This window comes from Lampris incognitus, chromosome 17 (genome assembly GCF_029633865.1).
Source record: "Lampris incognitus isolate fLamInc1 chromosome 17, fLamInc1.hap2, whole genome shotgun sequence".
Lineage (NCBI taxonomy): Eukaryota > Metazoa > Chordata > Actinopteri > Lampriformes > Lampridae > Lampris > Lampris incognitus.
In genome coordinates, this window is record NC_079227.1 from 29,168,060 (window position 1) to 29,183,602 (window position 15,543).

The window sequence follows — 15,543 nt, forward strand, 5'->3', positions numbered from 1 at the left end:
AAGAGCCAAGCATGGTGAGACTTGTATGTTGCGCAGGTTGCCAACATAAAAAAATCATAGTTCAATATAAATAAAATTTTCAATACACATGTGTAATAGTGTTTGATGTTTTTACATTATTTATAATACATAATTTATCATACACCATTTGGCTCTTATTGCTGAGCTGAGCCAAATGATCCGGCTCACTAAAAAGAGTTGGAATTCCCATCAATTCCCTGAGCTGTCTTCTATTGGGTCTAGCAGATTTGCTAACAGCGTTGGTGTAACCAAAAATGCTGGTTGTGATGTGGCATGAAATTCACTTGTTCACTTTTCAGGCAAGCGATCAAACCCGTGCGAGGAAAGCGAAGTGAGATTTCCCTTTGCGTTCGGTAAAAACGCACAGTGACAGATTGCCCATGCCTCCCTACCTGGCTGCTCACCTGTCACTGAAAATGAATTGGGCACGTTAATCAGTAGCCATCTGAAAAGAACATACATTTTCTCTAACGATAACTTGAGGCTGATGTGACCGAACCCGACCTGAGCCCGAACATCATTTCTCAATTTCTTTTTCTCCAATATATTTATCAAGGTTTTAGTAGTATAAAATGAGCATACATTGAATAACTATTCAATTCAATTCAGTTCAATTCAATTTTTATTGTCATTAAAAACAATGTGCAGGCACATGTTAAAAATGAAATGAGGGCTGTGGCTTCACCAAACAGTGCAAGACAGACACAGACAAACACAGCAAACACAGTATAAGTTATACACACATGAAGGCCAAAAGCTAAAAATGAGTTAAAAATGAGCTGGAGTACAAAATATTTAAAAAATATCTACAGACATTCAGTGGGTAGCCAGGCTCAGGTGGGCAACAGCTTGTGGAAAGAAGCTGTTTTTGAGCTTGGTAGTGCGGGCTCTGAGGCTCCTGTAGTGCCTCCCAGAGCGCAGGGGGGAGAACAATCCATGGTTGGGGTGGGTGGGATCTCTGCTGATGCTCAGACCCCTTCGAAGGCAGCGTTTGTGATAAATGTCTTTTATGGCATGGAGCTGGGTACCGGTGATATGCTGGGCCGCCTTGACGATCCGCTGCAGAGCTTTCTGGTCTACTCAGGGGCAGTTGCCATACCACACTGAGATGCAGATGGTCAGGATGCTCTCTATGGTGCAGTGGTAGAACTAAACATTTACATTGACGCAGCTACCCACAAAAACATTGACAACTACACACAAAAATGAAATAATAAAAGAAAATAAAGTAGACATTAAAAAGAAAAAGGCAGAGTTTACATTTGGAAGTATTTACACTATACAGTGATGTACGGTACATATATCCCTTTGTTACCACCCTCCACTTCAGGTAGTGTATGTATTTGCATCTTCCAAAGAGTGCATGAAAGGGGTCTAGATATGAGCAAAGTTTTTCCGTTTCCTTTTAGAGTAATATATGTCAGTTTCTCCAGACCAAGACAAATTGGCAGTTATTTTATCCATCAATTTACTGATGGCGAAGTTGTACTCTTCCAGTATAATGTAATCAATTTCTGGCCTGAAGTCTAAAGTCAATTACTAGTGTTTGTTCCCTTGTTAACTGAAAGAACTTCTGGGTAAATTCCAAGTATACATAGTTTGGCCCAGCACAGGACATTTTTATTGACAGTCTATGAAAGACATGGTGTAATTTTTTTCCCCAAAATAATTGAATCTTTGAACATTCCCAAACAGTGTGATAAGAGTTCCCTTCTCCTCTGAACATTTCACACAAGAATCTGGATTGGTAGGAGACCTCTTGTTGATCAGAGAAGGTTGAAACAGTTGATCTGGATACAACGTTTATTGACAAATACGTTTCATCACTCAGCTAAGTGACCTCTTCAGTCAAAACTGACTGCAGGTATCCCCATCCTTATAAACAATACAGTACAATACAGTTGCATAATGACCGAAACCAACGACCAGTTTCATATGCAAATATGGGTGTGACTATTGACTGGAGTTTCAAGGCCACGTGTACTATTCACAGAGGACTAGGTAATGTTGCAATCACAGCATTGTAAGATGGTCACAGATGTATAATGACCAAAACCAACGACCAGTTTCATATGCAAATACGGGTGTGATGATTAACTAGAGTTTCAAAGGCCATGTATACTGTTCACAGAGGATTGGTGAATGTTTGCAATCATAGCATTGTAAGATGGTGACGGATGTACTCTTAGGCCACCCCCTTGGTTCAAGGATGGTCGTTCCCTCTTAACATCGATGGCCTCTTTGACTCCCTGTTCAAACCATCATTCTTCCCTATCAAGGATGTGCACATCCTCATCCCTGAAAGAGTGGCCACGAGCCTGTAGATGGCTGTAAACTGTGGAGTCCTGGCCAGATGTGTTAGCTGTTCTGTGTTGTGCCAATCTTTTGGCCGGCGTCTCTTTAGTTTCCCCAATGTTTAAATCATGGCAATCCTCCTGGCACCTAACCGCGTACACTATATTGCTCTGTTTGTGCCAGAGGACCCGATCCTTGGGGTGGACCAACTTCTGGCGAAGCGTGTTTTGGGGTTTGAAAGCAACTGAGACACAGTGTTTTGAAAATACGCATCTCAGCTTTTCCGACTCTCCAGCCACATACGGAATAACCACTGGTTTACACTGAGGCAGCTGTTGTCCTTCTCCTCTCTTCGATTGGCTGGCGCACTGTTTGGGTGTCTTCCTGGCTTTGACAAACGCAGAGTTAGGATAACCACACTTAACCAGGGCCTGTTTAATGTGGGATTTCTCCCCTTTCCCTACCGCTGTGTCGACGGGGACGTTGTCAACTCGGTGGTACAGCATCCTGATGACTCCTAGTTTGTGCTCCAGTGAATGATGAGAGTCAAACCTTAAGTACTGATCAGTATGTGTTGGTTTGCTGTAAACGTCAACAATCAAATGTCCCCCATCACCAATTCCAATTTGACAGTCGAAGAAGGCTAACCTGTCATTTTTTATATCCTCGCTGGGGAACTGGATGTGATTGTCTCCAGAGTTAATGTGGTCGGTGAAATGTGGTATATCCTGAGATTTAATTTAACCCAGGTGTTCTCCACATATCTGAACCAATGGCTAGGTGGTGTCCCTGGATAGGACATCAGAGCCCTCTTTTCCACTTCTTCCATTTACAAGTTGGCCATTACAGGTGAGACTGGGGAACCCATAGCACACCCATGCCTCTGCCTATAGCAGTGCCCCCTGTATGTGAAGTACGATGACTGAAGACAGCTTCAGGAACAAACACGCTTGATGAGTGTTAAGGGTGGTCCTATGCAAACAGTGGAGTCTTTTTGTCTTTTCATACTAACTACCTCCACTGCACACATGAAGAGAGACGTAACATCATACGAGACCATTGTTTCATATGTTTCATCATTCTGTCGCCATCTTACAACGCTGTAATTGCAAACATTCTTAAATCCTCTGTGAATAGTACACATGGTCTTTCAAACTCTCGTTAATGGTCACACCCATATTTGCATATGAAACTGGTAATTGGTTTCAGTCGTAATACATCTGTCACCATCTTGCAATGCTGTGATTGCAACATTCCCGACTCCTCTGTGAATAGTACACATGACCTTTGAAACACTAATTAATGGTCACACCCATATTTGCATATGAAACTGGTTGTTAATTTCAGTCATTATACAACTGTGTTGTACTGTATTATTTATCAGGGGTGGGGATACCCGCTGTCAGTTTAGACTGAAGATGTCAAGTGACGAAACGTATCTGTCGATAAACGTTCTATCCAGATGCACCGATTCAACCTTCTTTGATTTTCTTGCCTGTAGTATTGAGCATGCATCAAGACATCTTGATGAGTTTAACAAGGTTATGTACATTCTCATTAGCCATTTATATTGCAATAATTTAAGACTTGTATTTATAGTTTGTTTTTGTGCTTTCAAACAGGCCATTTCCCAATCTGCTATATCAATATTTTCATGCGTTTCGTTTGTCTAATGATGATTCCTCAGAATTTGTCATCAACAAATTATAAAAATCTCAATATATGGTCTCTATTGTCTACTTTTTCAAGTGCACATTTTTTCAATAATTGACAATGGTGGTATGAATCTTATCTTTTTGTACTCCGATAATATGAAGTTCCTTAGGTGTAAGTATTTGAAAAAAATGTTTCCTAGAAATTTAATATTTTCCACAAAATTGATCAAATAAAAGATAAGTCGTATCTGCATAAAAAACTGAAATTTTTGTAATACCCCAGTTAGCTCATATTTTAAATCCCCTGTTCACTTTGCCAAATGTAAATTTATCATTTCACCAGATAGGAGTAAATTGTGATATTGTTATGGGTTCATCCACATATTTATGTACAGAGATATTGAATTTTTAAGAAAGGGGTTCCTTGTCCTTTTTTTTTTAAAGTCTTAATATGTGAAGAATATATGAACAAGTTCAATTGAAGGTATTGAATAGATTTTTGTTCAATGTCAACCCATGCCTGGGGCGTAGATGAAGAGAAATAAGACATTGTAGAAGTAAATTGGGCTTTGAATGTTGGCACTGTGACTGGTAAAGGGAGAGAGCTGGCTGATATAGTGGAGAGAAGAAAGGTTGGTATACTGCGTGTGCAAGAGACCAGGTGGAAGGGGAGTAAGGCCAGGTGCATCGGAGGAGGGTTCAAACTCTTCTACCATGGTGCGAATCGGAGGAGAAATGGGGTAGGGGTAATTCTGAAGGAAGAGTATGTCAAGTGTGTGGAGGTGAAGAGAGTATCAGACAGAGTAATGAATATGAATCTGGAAATCGAAGATGTGTTTATGAATGTTATCAGTGCATATACCCCTCAAGTTGGGTGTGAGATGGAAGAGAAAGAAGAGTTCTGGAGGTGGTGGAGAGTGTACCCAAAGAGGAGAGAGTTGTGATTGGAGCGGACTTCAATGGGCATGTTGGTGAAGAGAACACAGGTGATGACGAGGTGATGGGTGGGTATGGTGTCAAGGACAGTAATGTGGAAGGACAGATGGTGGTGGATTTTGCAAAGAGGATGGAAATGGCTGTGGTGAATATATATTTCCGGAAGAGGGAGGAACATGGTGACGTAATGTAGGAGGCGCAATCTGAAAGGGATTGGAGACTGCAAGATGGTGACAAGGGAGAACATAGCTAGACAGTGTCGGATGGTGGTCTGTAGGATGACTTTGGAGACCAAGAAGAAGAAGAGAGTGAAGGCAGAGCCAATGATCAAATGATGGAAGTTGAAGAAGGAAGACTGTTGTGTGGAGTTCAGGGAGGAGTTAAGACAGGCACTTGGTGGTAGTGAAGACTTGCCGGGTGGCTGGGCAAGCACTGCAGAAATAGTGAGGGAGACAGCTAGGAAGGTACTTGATGTGTCATCTGGACAGAGGAAGAAGGACAAGTAGACTGGGTGGTGGAATGAGGAAGTACAGCCAAGTATACAGAGGAAGAGGTTGGCAAAGAAGAAGTGGGATAGTCATAGAGATGAAGAAAGTAGACCAGAGTACAAGGAGATGCAGCGTAAAGCGAACAGAGAGGTGGCACAGGCAAAGGAAAAGGCATATGGTGAATTGTATGACAGGTTAGACACTAAGAAAGGAGAAAATGACTTGTACCGACTAGCTAGACAGAGGGACCGAGCTGGGAAGGATGTGCAGCAGGTTAGCACAATCAAGGATAGAGATGGAAATGTGCTGACAAGTGACGAGAGTGTGCTGAGAAGGTGGAATGAGTACTTTGAGTGGCTGATGAATGAAGAAAATCAGAAAGAGGGAAGGTTGGATGATGTAGAGATAGTGAATCAGGAAGTGGATTAGCAAGGAGGAAGTGAGGGCAGCTATGAAGAGAATGGAGAGTGGAAAGGCAGTTGGTCCAGATGACATACCTGTGGAGGCATGAGGGTGTTTAGGAGAGATGGCAGTGGAGTTTTTACCTAGATTGTTTAACACAAGTGAGAGGATGCCTGAGGAGTGAAGAAGAATTATACTGGTACCAATTTTCAAGAATAAGTGTGAAGTACAGAACTGTGACAACTACAGAGGTATAAAGTTGTTCAGCCACAGCATGAAGATATGGGAACGAGTAATTGAAGCTCAGTTAAGATGAGAGGTAATGATTAGCAAGCAGCAGTATGGTTTCATGCCACAAAAGAGCACTACAGATGCAATGTTTGCTCCTAGAATGTTGATTGAGAAGTATAGAGAAGGCCAGAAGGAGTTACATTGTGTCTTTGTGGATTTAGAGAAAGCATATGACAGGGTGCTGAGAGAGGAAGTGTGGTATTGTATGAGGAAGTCTGGAGTGGCAGAGAAGTATGTTGGAGTGGTGCAGGATATGTATGAGGGCAGTGTGACAGTGGTGAGGTGTGTGGTTGGAATGACAGATGGATTCAATCTGGAGGTGGGATTACGTCAAGGATCGGCTCTGGTCAGGCAGGAGTCTCCGTTGACTATGATGTTCGCAGATGACATTGTGATCTGTAGCGAGAATACGGTGCAGATTGAGTAGAGCCCGGAGAAGTGGAGTTATGCACTGGAGAGAAGAGGAATGAAAGTGAGTAGGAGTAAGACTGAATACATATGCGTGAATGAGAGGGAGGACAGTGGAATGATGAGGATGCAAGGAGTAGAGTTGATGAAGGCATATGAGTTTGAATACTTGGAGTCAACTGTTAAAAGTAACATGGAGGACAGAAGAGAGGTGAAGAAGATAGTGAAGGCAGGATGGAGTGGGTGGAGAAGAGTGTCAGGAGTGATTTGCGACAGAAGGGTACCAGCAAGAGTTAAAGGGAAGGTTTACAAGATGGTTGTAAGACCAGCTATGTTATATGTTCTGGAGACAGTGGCACTGACGAAAACACAGGAGGCGGAGCTGGAGGTGGCAGAATTGAAGCTGCTAAGATTTTCATTGGGAGTGACAGAGAAGTCCCCGGTCTCGTCAGATCCGACTATGGCCGGACTCGATGAAGTAGCAATAATTGGCAACGCTGTCTTCGGGAGGGGGCGGAGTCAGCTTGTGTTCGTCACACGAATGCGTCTCTGTGTGTGTCGGAAAAAGCAGTGGTTCGGCCTGGATTCGCCTTGTCATGAAAGTGGCGAGGCGTCTCCTTCGAGACTGCCGGCCGGAGAGATGCAGTTGGTGAACGCATGTACGAGGGTAGGTGTTTGAATTAAAATAGGGGGATCGATTGGCCACTAAATTGGGAGAAAAAGGGAAAAATCAGAAATAAATGTATTTAAAAGGGAGTGACAGAGAAGGACAGGATTAGGAACAAGTAGAGGAACAGCTCAGGTTGGATGGTTTGGAGACAAAAGCATGAGAGGCAAGACTGAGAGGGTTTGGACATGTATAGAGGCGAGATGCTGGGTATATTGGGAGAAGGATGCTGAATATCAAGCTGCCAGGCAAGAGGAAAAGAGGAAGGCCAAAGAGGGCATTTGTGGATGTGGTGAGGGAGGACATGCAGGTGGCTGGCTTGACAGAGGAAGATGCAGAGGACAGTAAGAGATGGAAACAGATGATCCGCTGTGGCGACCCCTAATGGGAGCAGCCGAAAGTAGTACTAGTAGTAGAAGTCAATTGGGCAGCCCAGTCATACCATCTCAAATTGATCAATTGAAGCCCTCCCCCCTCTCATAATCGAGGTAGAGTAGTTTATAGTGAAGTTTAGATTTTGTATTGTTGCAAATAAATTGGCTAAACATTTTGTCAAGTTTGTTAAAAATTGTGCCAGATTTGTAAGGAACATGCATCTGTAGGATGAGCAGTAGAGCTGAGTATGTCGGTTGCGCCCATGAAAAATTTGCCAGAACTACTCTGCCAATGCCAAACAGCTTATTTTGCTGTTGCTATTGACTCTTGTTTTGAGCTTCTGGTACCCCAGGTGCTGACAATCAGGTGCATGATATAAGATTTATTGCCAAGAAGCATTGTTACAACAAAGAAATAATCTACCAAACACAAATTTCCTTACTTTTTGTGCTAAATTTAGATAATTTGGTAGTACTGAGTTTGAACCCCAAGCCATCCCAGGTCCTTTCTGTGTGGAGTTTGTATGTTCTCCCCGTGTGCGTGGGTTTCCTCCCGATGCTCCGGTTTCCGCCCACCATCAAAAAAGACATGCATGTTAGGGTGGAGAGAGCTGGAGTTGGTCCCCAGGCGCTGCAGCTGCCCACTGCTCCTATACAATAGGATGGGTTAAATGCAGAAGACAAATTTTGTTGTAACCTGTACAGTGACAAAAATAAAGGGGTTTTCTTGTTTATGGTAGTTATATATCTCATCATTGACACTGGCAAATCGGACCATCGGTTAAGTACCTCTGCTACTGTGTCCCACCAGAGGGTTACTAGTTTGCTGGGAGTATTCCCTTAACCTCAGGAGTGATCGTAATACCAAGGTACTTAAAATCTTCTTTGGTGATGTCTTTATGCATGCTCATGCACCAGCCAGTCGAAGAGAGGAGAAGGACAACAGCTGCCAAAGCATAAACCTGTGCTGATTCCATATGTGGCAGGAGTGTCAGAATAGTTGAGGTGCCTATTTTCTAAAAACCATGTCTGAGTTGCTTTCAAACTTCAAAACATGCTGCGCCAGAAGTTAGTCCACTTCAAGGATCGGGTCCCCTGGCACAAACAGAGCAATATAGTGTACGTTGTTAAGTGCAGGGAGGATTGCCATGAATTTTACATTGGGGAAACCAAACATGCTGGTGAAGAGGATGGCACAACACAGAAGAGCTGAAGAGCGAACGCGTCAGACCAGAATTCCACAGTCTACATACACCCATCTACAGGCCAGTGTCCACTCTTTCAAGGATGAGGCTGTGCAGGTCCTGGATAGGAAGGAATGTTGGTTTGAACAGGGAGTCAAAGAGGCCATCTATGTGAAGCGGGAACAACCATCCCTGAACCGGGGGGGGGGGGACTAAGAGTACATCAGTTGCCATCTTACAATTCTGTGATTGCAAATATTCCCCAATCTTCTGTGATTAGTATACATGGCCATTGTAACTCTAGTTAATGGTCATGGTAAGTTGCATATGAAGCCGATTTTTGTTTTCGGTCGTTATGCCACTGTGCTGTTTATAATGGTGGGGATATCTGCAGTCAGTTTAAACTGAAGAGGTCACTTGGATGATTGATGAGACGTTTCTCCCAATAAACGTTGTGTCCAGATGAACTGATTTAACTTTCTGTGACTTCTTTGGTGATAATAAATGGGGGTACCTGCCACCAGTTTTTGCCTATCTTCTTTATTCAGAAGGAGAAATACTGATTTGGATTTGTTTATTTCATATCCAGGGGAGCTACCAAGTGTTTCAATAAGATTGATTAAGCTGATTGTTCTCCTTTAAACTAGTCAAAAATAGGATGATATCATCGGCATATAATGAAATTCGATGTTCTAACCTTCCTATTGTAATACCTGATATTCCTTCATATTCTCATATTGTCATAGCCAGTGGTTCGATGGCTAATGTGAACAGCAAAGGAGCGAGTGGGCAACCTTTTCACGTTGATTGTTGTAGAGTAAAAGGTATTGATATGTTGTCATTTGTCAAAATTTCTACTGTAGGGGTTGTGTGTAATAGTCTAATCCACTTAAGAAATATTTCACCAAATCCATATCTAGGTTGAAATTAAGTAGATTGTCCCATTCTATCCTGTCAAATGCTTGACGGCATCTATTGATAACACTGCCATATCTTTTGCATTATGTCTTTCATGTAGCACATTCAGCACCCTTTTGATATTATGAAACCCCTGCCTTTTCATTACAAACCCATTTTGATCATTACTGACCAAATTAGGGACATATTGTTCTAATCTATTTGATAATGCTTTACAAAGAATTTTAGTTGGACACCCCATCAGGCTTTTGGGTCTAAAGGATGAGCATTTGGTTGCTGGTTTGTCTGATTTTAATGTTAAGTTTATCATAACCAGTCTTTTTTCTTCTTCTGATTTTCCCCCTTTTTTTTCTCCCAATTTATTGGCCAATCGATCCCCTTTTTTTTTTTAGTTCAAACACCCACCCTCGTACTGCATGCGTTCGCCAACTGCATCTCTCCGGCCGGCAGTCTCGAACGAGACGCCTCGCCACTTTCGTGACAAGGAGACTCCAGGCCGAACCACTGCTTTTTCCCTACACACAGAGACGCATTCATGTGACGAACACAAGCCGACTCCGCCCTCTCCCGAAGACAGCGTTGCCAATTATTGCTGCTTCATTGAGTTCGGCCATAGTCGGATCTGACGAGACCGGGGCGCAAACCCCAGTCCCCAGTGAGCAACTGCAGGAAGCGTTCCTCAGTTATATGATTCCTTAAACATATCCAGGAGAGGTTCCACAAGCTTATTCTTAAATATTTTATAGAACTCTATTTGTATTCCATCAGGACCAGGTGCTTTTCCGTTGGTGATGCAAACTATGGCTTCTAAATGATCTTCCTTTGTTAGAGGACCATCAAGTATTCTCTTTTCATCCTCTGACAGGGTCTGAAATCTTAAGCGGTCAAAAAAGAGTGACTGCTTCTGCTTTTTTCTTGTGCATTCTGATTTATACAGTGATTTATAAAAGTTTTAAAAATGATATTTATTTGAAGTGGGTCTGATGTTAAATTGCCAGATGGTGTCTTTACACTATTAATTGCCCTTTTTGGTCTGCGTCTTTTTAATCCTCCATGCCAATAGTTTTCCTGCCTTCTCTCCCTGGTCATAGTATTTTTGTTTTGTACATAACATACTTTTAGCCACTTTATCTGTTGTTAATTTATTGTAGTTGGCTCTCATTACATTTAGGTTATTTTGTTTTACAGGATGGTTACTCGTGTAGCTCTCTCTCCAATGTTTTAATTTAGCTTTCTAAAGTTTTAATTTCTTGATTGAGTTTCCTGGTCTTAGAGCTTGTATAACTTAAAATAATTCTGCGTATGTAAGCTATAAACACTTCCCACCTAACGTTGGCCATCATTTCCTCTCTGTTCATTTCCATCGATGTTAGTCTCAATGAATTTAATTAATTCCAGGTCCGGCAGCCAGAGCACTGGAAACCTCCAGTGAGGAGGGCTTTAAGTTTACCCAAATGTCCCTCCATTGATATAGCTGCATGATCACTTATTACAATACCGTCATACTCACAGTTCTTAATATTAGACAGTATTTCCACAGATATAAAAAATAATCAATGTGTGAATAAGTCTTGTGTGTGCTAGAATGACAAGAATATTCTCTTATGTTAGGATCTTGTGCTCTCCATATATCAATACATCATCTTTTATGTGCTTTATTAGTGTTTGTCTAGTTTTAACTTGGGAATTTGACCTCCTGGGCACGCTAACCAACATATCCCACCTCCGTCCACAATACAATTTCTATTAAGTACTTTAAACCAAGAAAAAATAAAATGCACCTTAACATTTATAAGTAACTTATGATGCGTTGGGATTGATAGAGCCATTGGAAAGCATTGACGGAAGTATTCTTTTTTCTCCCCCAATTGTACGCGGCCAATTACCCCACTCTTCCGAGCCATCCCAGTCGCTGCTCCACCCCTTTTGCCAATCCGGGGAGGGCTGCAGACTACCACATGCTTCCTCCGATACATGTGGAGTCGCCAGCCGCTTCTTTTCACCTGACAGTGAGTCTTGTATTTTCTTCTTGTTCTAATGATTATGCATATATCTGTAAATATGTAAAAAAGAAAGATGTGTGTTATGTATGGTTTTTTTCACAATAAAAGAAAACAAAAGTGGGGAGTTTCGCCAGAGGGGTATAGCGCATGGGAGGATCACACTATCCCCCCCCCCCCAGTTTCCCCTCCCCTCCCAGTTTCCCCTCCCTCTGGACAGTCGCCCCGACTGACCAGAGGAGGCACTAGTGCAGTGACCAGGACACATACCCTCATCCATCTTCCCACCCACAGACACAGCTAATTGTTTCTGTAGGGACGTCCGACAAACCAGGGGTAACATGGGGATTCGAACCGTCGATCCCTGTGTTGGTTGGTAACGGAATACATCGCTATGGCACCTGGACACCCTGAAAGAACTATTTTAACATCTAATGTCCATATGGAATTTAACCAAATAACAAGGGAAAACGGATAAGAAATAAGAGTTGTTCCAAATCAAAATTCCAAACTTTCCAAATCTGGATTATACCAATTATCTCCGGGTAACTCACAGTCATAATCTGGTTCTCTCTTACAGTAGTTACTATACCTGGTTAGTCATTTGTTTTCTGGTAGAGTCCCCAAATTTGTTTTAGTTGCGAGGGCGAGTTCCCGCTATGTAGTATCTATGTGTGATCTGTGATAACGCTATTCGCCTTGTTTGATGTCATTGTAGAACTTTTCGGCATCCTCTGGTGTTGAAAACAGATGTATTTTCTCATCATGTGGCACTCTGATTTTACAGGGATTATGCTGGAATTCCTGAAAGACAACCATATCCACAAAGAGCTTCGTGACTGTATTAAAGCCGTGTCAGACATGAATGGTCTCCACCGAGAGATCTTTGAGTGAATGAAGTCTTGGCTCCGTAATGCTTAATGTCTGTTCGTCTCCATTCGTGGTAAACGAACTCCTCCTGAAACCTGAAAAAAAGTGGATGACGATTGCTGTATTCTGTTGGGTCTTTGCCTGTGTCAGTGTACGGTGAAGGTGGTGGTTGAATCTACTCCAAGCTAGCATTGTATCAAGTTCACAAATTCGAGAATTTGGTAGCCTTCAGCCCCTTCCCACATGTATATTGTATATAGACTCAATAGCAATGGGAGTAATGGTTGTGATTTGCCCCTTGAATTGTTGCTTTGTTGTAGGCCACTATTTCCTATGTGGTTTTGGATCGGTTACTTGGCCCCCTAGGGTTGCTGATGGCTACTGCATGCTCTGTAAATTAATAGCAGTAGCTTGTGTTTTTTGTTTTCTTCCAATTTTGTCTATATTGTCTATTTCCCAGGTACCTAATCTTTATTCTGTGATTTACAATTTCTGAATTGGATGTTGATTTTACCTCGGGAATGTATTAGTATGAACTAAGTTTGAACCTTTTTACCTTTTTATTGGTCTGTCATGTGACCTTTGCTGCTCTGTGTCATGTAACCCAGGGGTTCCCAAACTTTTCCATGCCAAGGACCCCTTAATAGCCGTAGCCTCTGGCTGGGGCCCCCCTATTGCGACATGGCTGTAAAAAAAATAAAATGACACTGGGAAATATAAAAAATCAAACATACAGCTTCTTAATATTTCCTTACTTTTATGAATGCAGTATTAATTTAATTTACATTTCAAATAATTTCTCAGTTGTATTTTATTCAATATTCTTTCTTTTATTAACCAAACATTCATTGTCATTTGTGCTTTACAATATTCGTCAACAGTTCTTTCTTTTAGTATTTTTTCTTATTATTCTTATTATTTTTTGATTATATTTAATTTTGTTTTTATTATTAGTTTTTTTTTAAACTGCATTTTTAATTTTCCTCTTCCGGACCCCCAAGCGCCTCCTGGTGCCCCCCCAGGGGGCCACGGTCCCCATTTTGAAAACCCGGGATGTAACCTTTGCATGTGACCTTGCTGACCTGTCATGTGACTTTTTCGTGTCCTGTATCATGTGACCACTGTGAAGCCCTATAGTTTGTTTGCAGTCACGTGATTTTGATGACGCACGAGATTCAGATGGAGGGCAGGAAGGTAAAAGCAGAATGGATGAGATGGAGCTAGTTTAGCCCGAACTGTGCTAGTTTTGACGATATTATGAGAGAAAGGTATAAACAGAAAGTAAGATATGTTGGACATGATCCTTATGTTATGAACAGTGATTTTTTTTTTTGACTAAGTGGCACTGCACACACGTGTTATCCAACTCCGGCGTTTTCGGTCAATTTCCCGCATTTTTTTCCCCTCATGAACAACAATTTTTGGTACTCAATAAAACGTGTGTTTTCTCAGTTAATGACGCTAAACATAGGCATTTCGAAAGTTTGTGATAGTGCTTCCTATGTAGAAAATCACTTCCTGCCCTCCATTTGTAGTTCGTGACGTCATATGCAAACAACCTATAGATCACATGCCATTAGTTACACTCATGCTCTGGTGAAGGCCTGTAGCAGTAGGCTGAAACGTTAGCATGTTTTGCTGGCCAAAATAAATTGGTGAAAATGAGGCGCACTGTCCCTGTCCTTTTTCAAATTGGTGAGTGCTACCCTACGTCCTTGGATGTGGTTTTTGATATTTGTCGTTTTTATTAGGACCAGATGGAAGACTTCCCCCTACTGGCCCACCAACACCACTTCCAGTAGCAACTCATTTTTCTGGGAGGTCTTCCATCCAAGTACTAGCCAAGCCCATACCTGCTTAGCTTCCCGTCATTTGGCAGAGCCAGGGTACATGTTGGTATGCCTACCGGCATAGCTAGCATATGGAACGTATGCTAGCTGTGGCACTAGCCTCTGAACTAGTCAAAGGAAGAGTTGTTGAAGTCAATTTTGTATCCGCTTTACATCCTTTTGGGGGGCACATCACCCTGTTTTGTGGTAGGTTGATCTGTCATATTCGGTGTCACTATGTGCTGAACTGTTAAATAGTGTTACAAGAGATTTTAAGGTATAAACGTGCATGGTTGTGAGGAGCTAATTAACTAAGCTTCCATCCTGGTCCAGAGCCACGTGAGCCCCTCCATCATTTCTAAATTTTTGTCCGAAGCTCGGGTCGGGTATCCACGCTCTAGTGCAAACTGAAAGCTAGCAGAGTGTTAGTGAGCATTACCTAAATACATAGTCACTGCAGAAAACAAGTTGCCTCTCCAGACTAGCTTATTATTTTGGGTGCTGTTTGAACTTCCATAGCGGCCCATTGTATCCCAGTCGCACAGTTCTTTGTATATATCCCCCCTTTGTGTTGCCACTAATCTGCTCTGCTGAAGGTGCTGAATTTGCCGAGTTTTTCCACAGTAAACGTTGCAAATGTTTTATATCGACAGTTGTGTGAGATTATTCAAGGGTTCGTTATGCAATTATGAAAAGCTGCGTGACCGATTCCAGTACGTCTAAAACGCCATCTTTTTCCTTGAAATGACAGAAGTGGAACACAGCATGTTGTGTGCTATTCTTCACTCTTTTGTTTTAAGCTTTAAATAACTTTATCCCCCAATTTTACCATTCTTTGTGGATGAATTTCATTCCTGAAATCCTAGCACTTATTTCTCCCTGACATCCTCAGCCGATACCCGTCCAGGGGGCTTCGCACCTGTGCAAAACACACACATACACACACGCACATGAGGCAAAAGTTTTTCACTGAAGGGAATGCTGAGTAAACATTAGGGCACAATTCCACCTTTTATTCTTAACGCCTTCACAACCTCAAAACTTATTTTCTCATGGTTTTTGGTGTTATTTGGTATATTTGCAGACAGCAGTTTCTGGCAGAAAGGGAGTTGCTTATGTTTTTAAGTTACTGGACTGGCTGGTAAAGGCTCATAAACAAGGCTGGATTACGGATCGGGCATGCCGGGTGAGTGCCCCGGGGCCCC

General features: G+C 42.1%; 1 protein-coding gene across 1 annotated transcript in view; it reads left to right on the forward strand.

The window, feature by feature from the left end:
• uts2r2 (urotensin-2 receptor 2) overlaps positions 1-15,543 on the forward strand; it is a 36,723-nt gene that overhangs the window by 19,431 nt on the left and 1,749 nt on the right. The gene's annotated exons all lie outside the window — the stretch shown is intronic.